The following is a 12582-nucleotide window of genomic DNA, read 5'->3' as shown; positions in this document are numbered from 1 at the left end:
TTTTTATCGCAGATAAACCTTGCTATTAGCAAGGTTTATCGCAAATGCGATAAAAAACGGCCGCAATGCATGAATATCGCTGAAAAGTCAGCGATATTCATGCATTATCGAGCAAATGCTCTTAGCCATGTTATCCACCTCCCATTGGATAACATGGCTAAGAACTGCTCAGGGCAGGTGTTAGCTTTTGGAGATATTCGCGCTTAGCGCGAATATCTCCAAAAGTTGGTAATAGGAGATAGCGATGTTAGCGACTGTTTCCAGTCGCTAACATCTTGGCACGCCCACTTTGCATGTCATTAGTGATAAATATCACTGACATGCAAAGTGGGGCCCATGATGGTCGCTATCTCTTATTAGCTGTCGCTAACTGGTGTTAGCGACAGCTTGGTAATAGGGAGATAATTTTATCTCCGCTTTCTTGGCTTTTAAAGCCAAAAAAGCGGAGATAAAACCCCTTGATAATATGCCCCATTGTTCTTTTCAGAGTTGTTACTTATTACTATAAATATTGTGAGGCCATGAACATTGCATTTGGTGTGGACATTTAAATACCAATCAATGGTCACTGCTAGCCCCACTTTGAACACTCTGACTACCCCAAAATAAACATGTAATATGAAAAAAGCATACATTTGTACAATGTGTAATAGGGTCCCATATTGGCATCTTAGGGTTCTGGTGATGTTTACAACTTACTCAGCCTACCTCGCTGTGGATGTCCAGAAATGCCTTGAAGGTGAACGGTACTAAAATAGAGGTCCTTGTTCTGGGAAACAACACCAAACTTTGGGGGATTAGCCACTGGCCTGACACTCTAGGACCTTTACCTGCTCCGGTCCCCAAAGTTAAGAACGTGGGTTTTACCATTTACAACAACCTCTCCATTAAAGCCCAGGTGTCTTTGGTGACTGCTACCTGCTTTGGGGTTCTCAAGTGACTTAAGAAAATTCTCTGGTTAATCCCTCCTGCAGCCCAGAGAACGGTAAAGCAGGTACTGGTGATTTCCAGACTAGATTATGGAAATGTATTGAACCTGGGAGCTGATAAAGCTTCAGTCCATCGCTTGCAGCTCATACAAAATGTGGCAGCACACCTCCTTTTCAGTTTACCTCCACATGCTTCAGTCTCACCTTTGCTTCATAAACTTCATTGGCTTAAGGTGAACAAACGCATCAAATTTAAGGCCTTATATTACATGTTCCAGGCCAAACATGATTTGGAGCCTCCCTACATACAAAGTCTGGTCAAACCGTATGCGCCCCCTCGTCAGCTGAGATCAGCTAGCCTTTTTCTTTTTTTCTGAACCCAGATTCCGTCTTACTCATATGAGAGACCGCTCATTTTCTTACCTGGGACCAATACTTTGGAACTCTCTTCCAATGGAACTTAGGATGTGCCACTCATTGCTTGCCTTTTGCAAGAATTTAAAGACTTTCCTTTTCAGTCAAATATAAACTCCTTATCCTTTGCCATCATTGGCTGTCTGTGGTTTGTTTGTTGTCCTGCTCAGCGCCAGGAGACACTGTTGGGTAGCTGCACGCTCTATAAAACTATATAACATATCAGTTGGTTAAGGTCTTCTCACACTCTTTCTCATGAGCAGGTCCTTGTATCTGCTTATTAGTGAATATCAGTTAGTTTTATTCTCAGTCCGCTTTCGTTTGTTTGTATTGAGAAAACATTTACCGATATTTTGGAATTGCATGGATTGTAGCATTACATGCACTAATCCATTGAGGGGGGAAGCTGTGGTCCACTGAAATAGCATTTGCTTTGCATTATTTTTGTTTTCAAATCTGCTTTTATGCGTTGAACACGTTAGACTTTATATGTTGTTCGAAGTCTTGTGTTTTTTTCTTGTACAATCATAAGGATATTTTCTCACCATGGACCATTGTGCTGAGCATCTCCTTGTTGAGATGTGGCAAAAAGATTTAACCATGAGGTACTACATGTTTAACTGGGTAGGTGGAAGATCTGGAAGAACTTAAGATAAAAAATTATGTTTTTATTGATAGGAAGTATTTAAACCAATTCAGAACTTTGCGCCTTATTTAGAGGTTGGTGGTTAGAATACTCCATCAAAATGTGACGGATATGCCATTCGCTATATAACAAGTATCGTAGGCTGAGATGGATTTGTAATATGGAGTACAGGACATCTGCCTTGTTTGTGATGGAGAAACCGGTCTGCTAAACTGTGGTGTGGTTGATATCAAATACTGCGGATAGATCTAAAAGTATCAGCGTTTGTAGGCTATTATCTATAAATTATAGCACCACTGAGTTATGAGTTGCTAGCCCACACCATTTCCCCGAGTAAACTTTGGACTGTTTGTCTCACTATCTTGAAAGTAAAGCCCTAAAGGATTGTGGGAATGCTCCCATCAAACAGTGCCGAGTCACCCATTTAATAATACATACTGCACAACCTATGGAGGACAGTTCCACCCTGTAATGTCTACTGGGAAAAGATTTACTCACATGCACAAGGGTAAAAGCCATGTATTGAGAATTCCAAATGTCGATTTAGAATCATAAGTGTCAGACACAGCTTAGAAAACAGGTATTCAGATTGACTGGCCTGCGATTCCTTAAACCAGTGGGAGCGATGCAAGTTCCAATGCCTGACTGAGCCTTCCTGAGTGAGAGGAACAACACTCAACCTGAGATGACTCAGAGAGAAAGGGGGGGATGGAATTAGAAAGAAAAGTATAGGGATCCTCTTTCAACCAGAGTGCTTCTGCACACGGCGTCTCTGGAGAATTACAACCCTCAAATTCTAGTTCTTTAGGATTCTCTCACCTTGTTGAGGTTTTACTCATGAATTCTGTAAAACAGTGATATGTAATTAGCTACAGACTGATTCATACATATACTGCCAGATTCATGAAAACCCTATTCTGCGAATTCCAAATTGCGATTAATACCGAATCGCAATTTAGAATTCGCATAATGGGATTCATGTAAATTTCCGATAAAATATAGCGAATCGCATTCGGCCGCAAAAGCCGATAGCGATTATCCTGAAATCGCTGAAAATGTGCAAAAACGGTCAAATTCCGTGTTGAAATTGCGAACTCGCTATTAGCGAGATCGCAAATTGCGATCTCGCTAATAGCGAGATCGCAAAAACGGGAAGTCGCATTTCGAGCACTGTGATGACATCACAACCAGGAAGCAGGCTGTTCCCTCCCTCATTCAGAATACTGAGGCAGAATTGGAAGCAGCACGGCTCAGAGCTCCACTCCAACCACCTCCAGTTTTTGCATTTGGATACTGCAGGCTGCAGCTATGTCACAGGAAGCACCAGGGCCCAGTGACACAGGGAGAAAGCGCAAAATGAAATTCTCCGAACAGGAGCTGGAATATCTCATCGATGGAGTCTGTAAAGACCATGATAAACTTTTCGGCACGGACTCCAGGAGGGTGCCAGAGGCCGAGAAACGGCGACTGTGGTTGCGCATCCGCGCGAAAGTGAACTCTGTTGGAGTAACACAGAGATCAATAGACAAACTCAAAAGGAGGTGGTACGACCTCCGAGGTCGTGCCAAGGAGATGGTGGTTGAGAGGCTGGGTGAGTGCCTTGCAACAGGAGGGGGAGAGCCTACAGTCCCTCCCAACACCCCAGTGGAGGATCGTGTTGAGGACACATTGCAACCTGAGGCATGCGTGGGGGTAACCCGCCTGGACTCATCCCGACCCACCCAAGACAGCCAAGGTAAGTGCCATGCGACTGCGACCCTGTACCCTAACAATGTCCATGACCCTATAGCTACTCATAATAAACCCCAGTCATGCAGCCCATGCACACCAGAATATCCCTATAGCATTGTGGGACATGTAGTCTGAGCACAATGTTCAAAAATCCCCATGCAGCCAGACATGTCCCAATGTACTCTATGCAACAGCCAGTCAGGGAATGATAGCCAGCATGCATGTAGCAACCTCACATGTCAAAGATACATGTAATTAATCAATGTCCACTTTCCATCACAGGTGGCGCTGATAACACCAGCAGCGAAAGTGAGGGGCTGCAAATTGATGATACACAAGAGGATCCTGAGGGTGAGGAAGATATACCCACACAACCAGCTCCATCTGCCCAAGCACCAGTGCCAGCAGGCGTACCACCATCGTCAGCAGTGAGACCCATGCCAGTGGCATCGGCAATCCCAAGAGCTGCAAGACCAGCGACACAACGCACACCTACTGTGCCCACCCAGCCCAGCAGGCAGGTCAGGGAGCGGCGCCAAAATACATCACGCACCGGCAGGAGGGGGATGACTCTGCATGTGCCTGGGCTCTCAATAGAGTACCACATGCTGCGCGTGCACCAATTACTGGCACGACACCTTGCAGCTATACACCTGCAGCTGCACAATACAGGCAGGAATGTTGCCCATCTGTCCGACCGGATGGACCAGATGACCACAGCTATGGAGGAAAACACTGCGGCCATGGTTAGGCAGCGAAAACTCTGCCGCGGCCGCCACCGCTACCGCCAGCTCCTCACACGCCTCACGGCGTACACGCGCTCCAATTATGTAATTGGCAACGCCACTTCCCAGCTGGCCCGTAGGTCTCTGGCCATGCAACTCCAGATGGTCCAATGCTGCAGGACGTGGCACGGGCACTCAAGCAGGTAACCACTGCTGTTCAGGCTCTGCAGCAAATGGCCATGGCCATGCAGGAGGGGATGACACAAGTGAGGGGACATCTACTCACAGCAGCCTGTCTTCGTCACAGGTTAGTGTTCCACGCCGCAGCAGCAGGCCCACTGCGGCATCACGTGCTCAGCCGGAGGAAGAGCCAGAGAGGCGACTGGGAGCCGTGCGCCGGAGGCGCCAATGACATTAATGTTCATAGGGCAAGGACATGCTGCTGACATAAGCATGCCCACTACAAAATCTCGAGTAGTATGACGCAATACTCCTCTAATATTTCTGTTTGAAATAATGCCATATTATTGTGCAACCAACAATAATAGAGTGGGTGCACTAGAAACAATTCATTGTGATTTGGTTGCGCCGTCTGTGTCCTTCAGCAGGATTTTCCCCGCGTGCATGACGCGCATGTGCAGGTGGGCGAGGTCCCCTTCAGACTCACTGCCAGAGATGTCAACAGGGATCCTGCGCTTGGTAGCAATGTTGTGAAGGATTGCACACACGGCCACGATGCGGCAGCAGACCTCAGGATTGTATTTCATGGCCCCACCTGTCTTGTGCAGTATGCGGAACCTGCTTTTCAACAGGCCAAATGTCCTCTCAATACAATTCCTTGTGCGTATGTGTGATGCATTAAATCGCCGTTGCTGTGGTGTTGCAGGGTTGAGGTATGGGGTGAGGAGGTACTCACGGAGAGCGTAGCCGCTGTCACCTGAATGAAAGGAGCAGAGGGTTGTAAAAAGTTCAATCGGGTCAGGGACAATCGATATTTGCCCGGCAGTATTGCCTCTGTGACCCTCTAGTTATTTAAATCAATGAAGAGGCAGGCGCTGGAGACTGGAAAGCAGGAAACAAGGGTTTTTATTCTCTCCGGAGGAGAACACAACGAAACGGACAGAAGGTATCGTTCTGAGGTGCTCTAACTGTATTCCTGAGGCCTGGCCTCTTATACACACATTTATGACTTTATTGTAGATTACACATACATGTTAAAGCTTTGATGTACGGAAAAGACATTCTCGGAACTCCCCTTTGGGCCCGTTCCCACACACATTTACAGTTGAAGTCCCCACCCTAGTCACAACAGGTGATGAGCATCGCGCAGCTGGATAATCCGCCGATTCACGGAATGTGGGGGGTTTGATCGGATCTCATGGGGTGGGGGCTTTGATCAACCCGGGGATTCTTTGATGGGGGAAGCTTTCTATTGTACGGGGAGGGGCAAGGATGGTATCGGCAGAGCTGGGTGTCGGCTTGGGAACGGGGAGGACAAAACGGGCACACGGGGAAAAAGGGTTTTGCATCTAAGGGCCGGAGATCATGAAAGGAAAGCAGGGAGGTGTCGCGCTGGGAACAGGATGAGGGCCTGGGGCAGAGCAGCGCCGAAGAGGGGTTTATGACTCAAGGCAGGTGCAAGCAGGGGGTGGATAGCGTGCAGGCGAAGGGCTATGTCAGGGGCCAGCGGCATGAAAAAGGGTTCGTTCTGATCGGGGCATCTTAGAAAATGGCGGGCGCGCACGACAAAAGTGTGGCATCAGGGGAAGAGGCAAGATGGAGCAGATAATGTTCACCAAAACGTACTAATTTTCAACAGTCCTCCCTTTAACATATTCAAGACATCTTGCTGGTTCATTTTCTACTCGGTTCTATTGTGGTGGGCATGAGAAGGAAAATGGTAGGAACCCTAGATAAAAAGAGTTGTAAACGATACATTTTAACTTTTCTAGTTTTCAGGAGGCGGGCCTATTTGATAAACTTTGATAAACTTGTTCAGCAGGAAAGTCATAGGAATGTAATACAAAAACGGCGAGCAGCAAGTACATATCATAACGTGAACTGGCAGGTTATCAATACAATGGCGGCTGGGAGAGAAATGAGGCATAAAAAAACGGTGATTGAGGATGTCAAATGTTCGAAGTTTTACGAGTTCTCATTGTTCTTTGTGGTCTTTCGTTGGCGCTGTTGAGCACCGGCGGTGGAGCTACAAGTCCAGCTCTGTTCTAAGTTCTGCGTTGCAGGGCACGACCCTTTCCTCGCGTTTCTGGTCGGAAAGGTCCTTTTCGCCCTGTGTCCTTTGAGGTGATTGTCAGAAAGTTCGGATGGAAGAAGAGCGTACAAAACAGTCCATAGGGTAGGTCAGAGGGAAAGGGGGATGGAGCAAGGCCAAATTAGGAACAAACTAGGGGAACGAGAGACTTCAAATAGGCGGGCGTGTGACCGAATTCAGAGAGCGGGGACTTGTCGACAGGCATTGGACATCGAGCAGGGGCATCAGGTCGACCCTTTCTTCTCATGTTGTCGAAAACAGTGCCTCGTCCTGCAGCTCTTTTCAGTCGTGGTCTCGCCTTGGCTAATGTCGCAGGTGTTCCTTAGTCTGCAGTCGGGCCTCGTGCTCCCACATCCGGTCCTTTTCTCCTCCAACAGCGGTACCCTTAAACAAGTTTGAAAAGACAGTCTTTAGAAAATTTGCAGATGAAGATAATCAAAAAGTCTATTTCTCTCCCAGCTCCAGGCAAAGAATGAAAAATGCCCGTTATTTTAGTGTTCACAACTGGCATATGAATGACCGGTGACGGGTTCTGTTGGATTTACTATGACTTTCCTTCATAATTATTTATTACAGGCATGGCAGTTCATCTGATGGTAACCCACCCTTGTGAGACAAATCTGGCGAAGATATGCCGTTCTCTAGAGTTTTACATTTACAAAAGGGTGCAGTGAGTCGTCAACATGGTACTACACAGGTATTTTGCTGAGAGACGAACATGGCTAAACATTTCCTTTCTATCGGTGCATCCTGTTTTGCAACTACTGCGGGGTTCATTTCGATGATTTTTTTACCTTGAACTAGTCTGTTAACCTTGTAAAACATCATTCTGGGTCCTACGTAACCTTTTACAGCCCGATTACTTAATTAGGAAGGACAGGGGTTTTATGGGAAACAACCAGGGACATATACAGGGGAGGTAACGGGGGTGGTCATTTTTCCGGTTTGGGTATTGCGACAATTCGGGGAGGGGAGGGTCGCGTATTCTGAGGTCCTTGTCTTATACTATAGGAGCCGTTGACATGTAGTTCCCTTATTTTCGGGTCAGATTAGGGAACCTCTGTCGTTTTACCTGTCCTTTCCCTTACGGCCCAACCTGGGTTCATTGACTTCTAGCGGAAAAGGAGAGGTAATGACGCGGTCTCAGGGTGATTGTATTAAAGACAAGTTTTTGTGCAAATACTGGCGGTATTTGAAGCCAATTAGGTGGGGTGCTAGGGGTGGCAGTCTGCCAATTTCGGGGCTAACCACTCGGAAGAGTGGGAGTGCAAAAATAGAGGGAGAGAGAGAGAGAGAGAGTGCAACGGCAGGCTAAATAGTACACGTGCAACAGAGAGGGTGGCAGTGTATTCAAGAAAGGCTATTTAGTGCATTACACAGTAAAGGGCATTCACGAGTCTGCGTTAGAATCTTGTAATCATGCAGTTTGAGCATTAGACAGGGTAGAGGGGACGTGCCTTGAGAAAAAGGAAAGAAGAAAGGAGGTACCATGTTGTCGCACTTTCTCGCATTCTCGGTCCTTCGACCAGTTGGGCCAACGCCTCAGTCACACATACACACATTCCCTCATAGTTTCGCATCATACGTGACATGGGTTAGTCTGCAGGCGTGCTTAGACACCACCTTGCGGCGCTAGTCCGCTTCGTGTATTAGACGTGGCAAGGCTTCAGATCTTCGCCACACCTCGGCTGTAATCTCTGATGTAACCTGCAGAAGGAGGAAAAAAGGGGGGGGGTGGGGGAGACAGCATTCGCGCGCATTCAAATACATGGATTCATAAGTCCTTTACTTACCTCTTACTCGTCTTTCCTCCTTGGGGCAGGGTCCCCGGGGATATGGTTTCTGGAGTCGGGGGGGGTAGTGTGTTCATGTAGGGCGTGTGCGGGGAAACATAAAAAGGAAACCAGAGGTGCCTAGTGCGAGGTATCTAGTCAAAGGATGTATCTCACTATCGGGGTCCTTAAACCTCTTTCAACGCTGTGGCGTTCTAAGGTTCTTCGGTTCTTGGGTCCCTGCTACTTTGGAACGTTGTACTTTATAATATTTACATTATTTCATTTCACCCTCCTTTTACATTCCCTCATTTACACCATTCGTTTTACCCATCCTTGGAAGTCAAGGTCTTCCTCTACGCGAGAGTTCATGAGTCAGACGCGTACCTTGAAGGCGGAGTGTCGTGTTGTCGATCCGATCCGTCCTCCAGGGCTGGGCAACCATCTTCTTTTAACCTTAAAGAGAGAGCAGAGTAGGGTGCACAGAAAAGAACTTTCCCACCCATCCCATATTTTTTTAAAATAAAGCATGCAATACCCGTCCATAGTTTCAAAGACTTTATTTTGCAAAATCATTTCAGCATATGGATTATGAGGGTGCGGTCGTATTTGGCCGGTCGTGGCAATGGCTAAAGTGCGTACAGTGGGGGGTGTCGTTTGCAGCAATAAAAACATCGGAAAGTTTTACTCATTCATTTGTAAGAGACTAAAACGTCTATTAATTGGCTGGGGGTTCGGGGGCATATATTTTCATAATTTAGAAGCATAATCATAACAGTTGTAATCAGATTTCCTATATGCATACCGTACGTGTGCGTCGTAAATGGGGTTTACATCAGTTATAAAAATATAATACATTGTACATTCGTAATCAACATTTGTAACGGGGATCTTTTCATACTGTTCGTCGAGTAAGTTCTCCTTGTCTTTTCTAGCCAAGTGTACAAAGGATCATATAAAATCTCAGAACATCAAGTTTATATTAGTGCGAAGGAACACCACGAGGTGTTCGTAAGTTCCGATTGATACCAGCGCCATTTTGGGCGGGGCCGGCTCAGTCCGGAAGCAGCATCAGGGGGAAATGTTTCCATTACTGGCAGTTTGGACCAGAGTCCCTTTCGGCAGTTCTAGAATTCACGCTAACAGAAGGTGTGGCAATGTCATGTTTGTTTCGTTGGCGATCAAGGCAGCCGTCCCTTACCGGAAACCTGCAAAGGCCGAAGGTTCCGCCGGGGACCCTTGTAGGATCTTCAAGGCTGCGGAGATGCTGTCGGAGATGGGGGCTCGTGCTCCAGAGGGCAAATGTTCGAGTTATATTGCTGGTCAAAGTTACTCTAGTGGCCGGGGCCCACCTTCCAGCGGACCCAGACGCCATTTTGAGGCCCTACCGGGGCCACTCTCGTCGAGTTTGCAAGAGTGGAAGAGACCCTTCGGAGTGAAAGGAAGAGGTCCCTGTTTTGTGAAAGCGGGACGTTCGGCTGGGGTGCGGCTGTGATGCCCCCACCTGGGGGCAAGGGAGACTCGTTCGCCTCGTCTCCTTCTCCCGGTGTACTCCATGCCGCTCCTTTTCATCGCCCCGCATGAAGGCCTCTCCACATCCGGTGTTCCCCAAGTGCCACCATTGTACGTTCGGTGCTGCGCAAGTACTGGGGTGCCACCATTGTACGTTCGGTGCTGCGCAAGTACTGGGGTGCCACCATCGCCTGACTGGGGGTGTTCGGCGTCGGGCTGGGGGCTGGGAAACCTCCTACCGGTGGAGGTGGGAGAGGCTCGTCCGCGTCGCCTCTCCCTCCCAGCCCAACTTGGACAAATTGTTGTGGAGGTACGTGCAGGACATCCCGCCGTCCAGGACTGCTGCGGCTGTGACGGAAGAGAAAAGGAAGAGGTGCCTCGTTCTCCTCTGGACATGTGGCGGGACTACCTTAGTCTTTCCAGGCCCGTTGCGGCCGGCCAAGGAGACATGTGGCGGGACTACCTGCAAATGCCCAGGCTGCGGGCTCCTGCCTCTCCTCCGGCTCCCCCAGACGTTAAGATTTCCTGACCAAGAGTTGGCGGCCGGGCTCGCCTTATATGGGTTGCCGTTGGTTGGGCGTAGCCGTAACCCTGCCCTACTTTGGAAGGTTCCAGAATGGGGGGGGGGGCGAATGTTCTGTTTGACTTTCATTTTCTACAGTTTATCGTTATTATTCCTTGTTTGTTGTGTTAAATTAAAAGTTCAAGTTCATTAATGGTCTACGGATTTTGTTTCACCATTTCTTTCTTTCCAGGTTGCTTTTATGCTAAGTTTCTGCTAACAGAGGTCGAGTAACACGGAAACACGTGTAGAGGGATGACGCAGATTTGCACATTACATACACACAAACTCAGACGGGGGACAGTACAAGTACGACATACAAAGACCCAAGACAAATATAAAAACAGTTATTGGTCATAATTATCTCTTTCCGTCTGTGAATTTTTAAACGAGGCTGGGTTCCCGTCTTGACATTGCCCGACCTAGGAGAACGTGAGCATGCCGCTGAGATTTTCCTGGCGAAATCTGTGCCATCGGGCATAATCAAACGTGGTGGTTCTGTCTGGTCTGTCTATGTAAGTCGGGTTCTTCTTTGTCTCGCGCCTTTTCTCGTACTGTCGGTCTGTCGTTCTTGTCGGCCCTTTGCCTTTACTCACGCTCAGTAGAGTCGGGCATTGGGCTTTCCAGTGTCCGACATACCTACAAAAAGCGCATTGGTCTGACCCTAAGTCTGGTCGTCCTTTGCATAGTGTCGGGGGATAAGTTGTGGGTAGCGGTGTCCTGGGGTTGTCCTGTCGGTATATTTCCCTACTTGGTTTATCCTCGTCTTTTCTCTGTCGTTTCGTAGCCTCTCTGCGCCACATACCGAGACTGTCGAGCATAATCGGCGTTGTCTTATTATTTCGAAGGGCTATTTCTAACGTTTCTATTTTATCAAGGTCAAAGGATCCTGCCAGTGGCCACTGTTTGTCTTGACTCTCTTCGGTATACCTGTGCCATAATTTATTATAGGCTATGGTGACTAACCCATAGTTTATGAACATGTCCTTATTAGGGGTGCCTTCTAATGGAGCTATATGGTCCACCTCTAATACGCGGTCCGGACTAAACAGGCTATTTATCAGTGGGGAGAAGACAGACATGACGGCTCGTAACGAGGGACTAAAAAGTCAGCACTGCCTATCTTATCACTAGGTGCAAAGACCGTACAGAATATTTCTATTCAACGTTGTTTGCAGGCAGTGAATACCTCATGGATCAAAAAAAAATATAAAACCAAACGACCAATAAATAACAATGGGGAGAATGAGTAGGTCCGCAAAGATCTGCGTTACCTACCCTTTTCACTATCTGCAAAAAGGGTGGTCTCTTCCCTGCTTGCAGACAGGGAATCTCCAGGAAACAATAGTTTGCGAACAACAGTTCAGTTTCAAGCAATTATTGAGTGGGGGAGAAAAAAAAATAAGCACGGCTGCTACCCTACCTATCCTCCACTGTTTGCAAAGAGAGAGAGAGCCTGTTGTTTCTCCGTTTGCAGACAGTGAATCTCCAAATAAAAATAAACAGAGCAATACTAGTATTTTTGAACAAACAAACAATCAAGCAAATTTTTCGCAACTTGTCGTGGTAACACGACCTTACCCGGACCGCATGGACAGTTTCTTGTCTTCCGAATCCAGCGCCCGATCGTCCTCTTTTTCTCGTATTTCTCACGGCACTCCTGATGGTTCCCAGTCAGGACCGTAGATCACTCGAGAGAGGTCTGTTCGGAACTAGTGAAGTTCGGATGATCGGCTGCCAGACGAGGGTCTATTGGGCAAGAGCTCTCCCGATCGTTGCAGTCGTTCACTCTGTCGTCGGGACCTCTCCCACTGGATCCACGAGTCGCTGATGGGCCCCACGCTTGGGACGCCAATTGTAAAAAGTTCAATCGGGTCAGGGACAATCGATATTTGCCCGGCAGTATTGCCTCTGTGACCCTCTAGTTATTTAAATCAATGAAGAGGCAGGCGCTGGAGACTGGAAAGCAGGAAACAAGGGTTTTTATTCTCTCCGGAGGAGAACACAACGAAACGGACA

Source organism: Lissotriton helveticus, chromosome 5_1 (genome assembly GCF_964261635.1).
Source record: "Lissotriton helveticus chromosome 5_1, aLisHel1.1, whole genome shotgun sequence".
Taxonomy (NCBI): domain Eukaryota; kingdom Metazoa; phylum Chordata; class Amphibia; order Caudata; family Salamandridae; genus Lissotriton; species Lissotriton helveticus.
Note: the sequence above shows the minus strand (reverse complement) of the source record.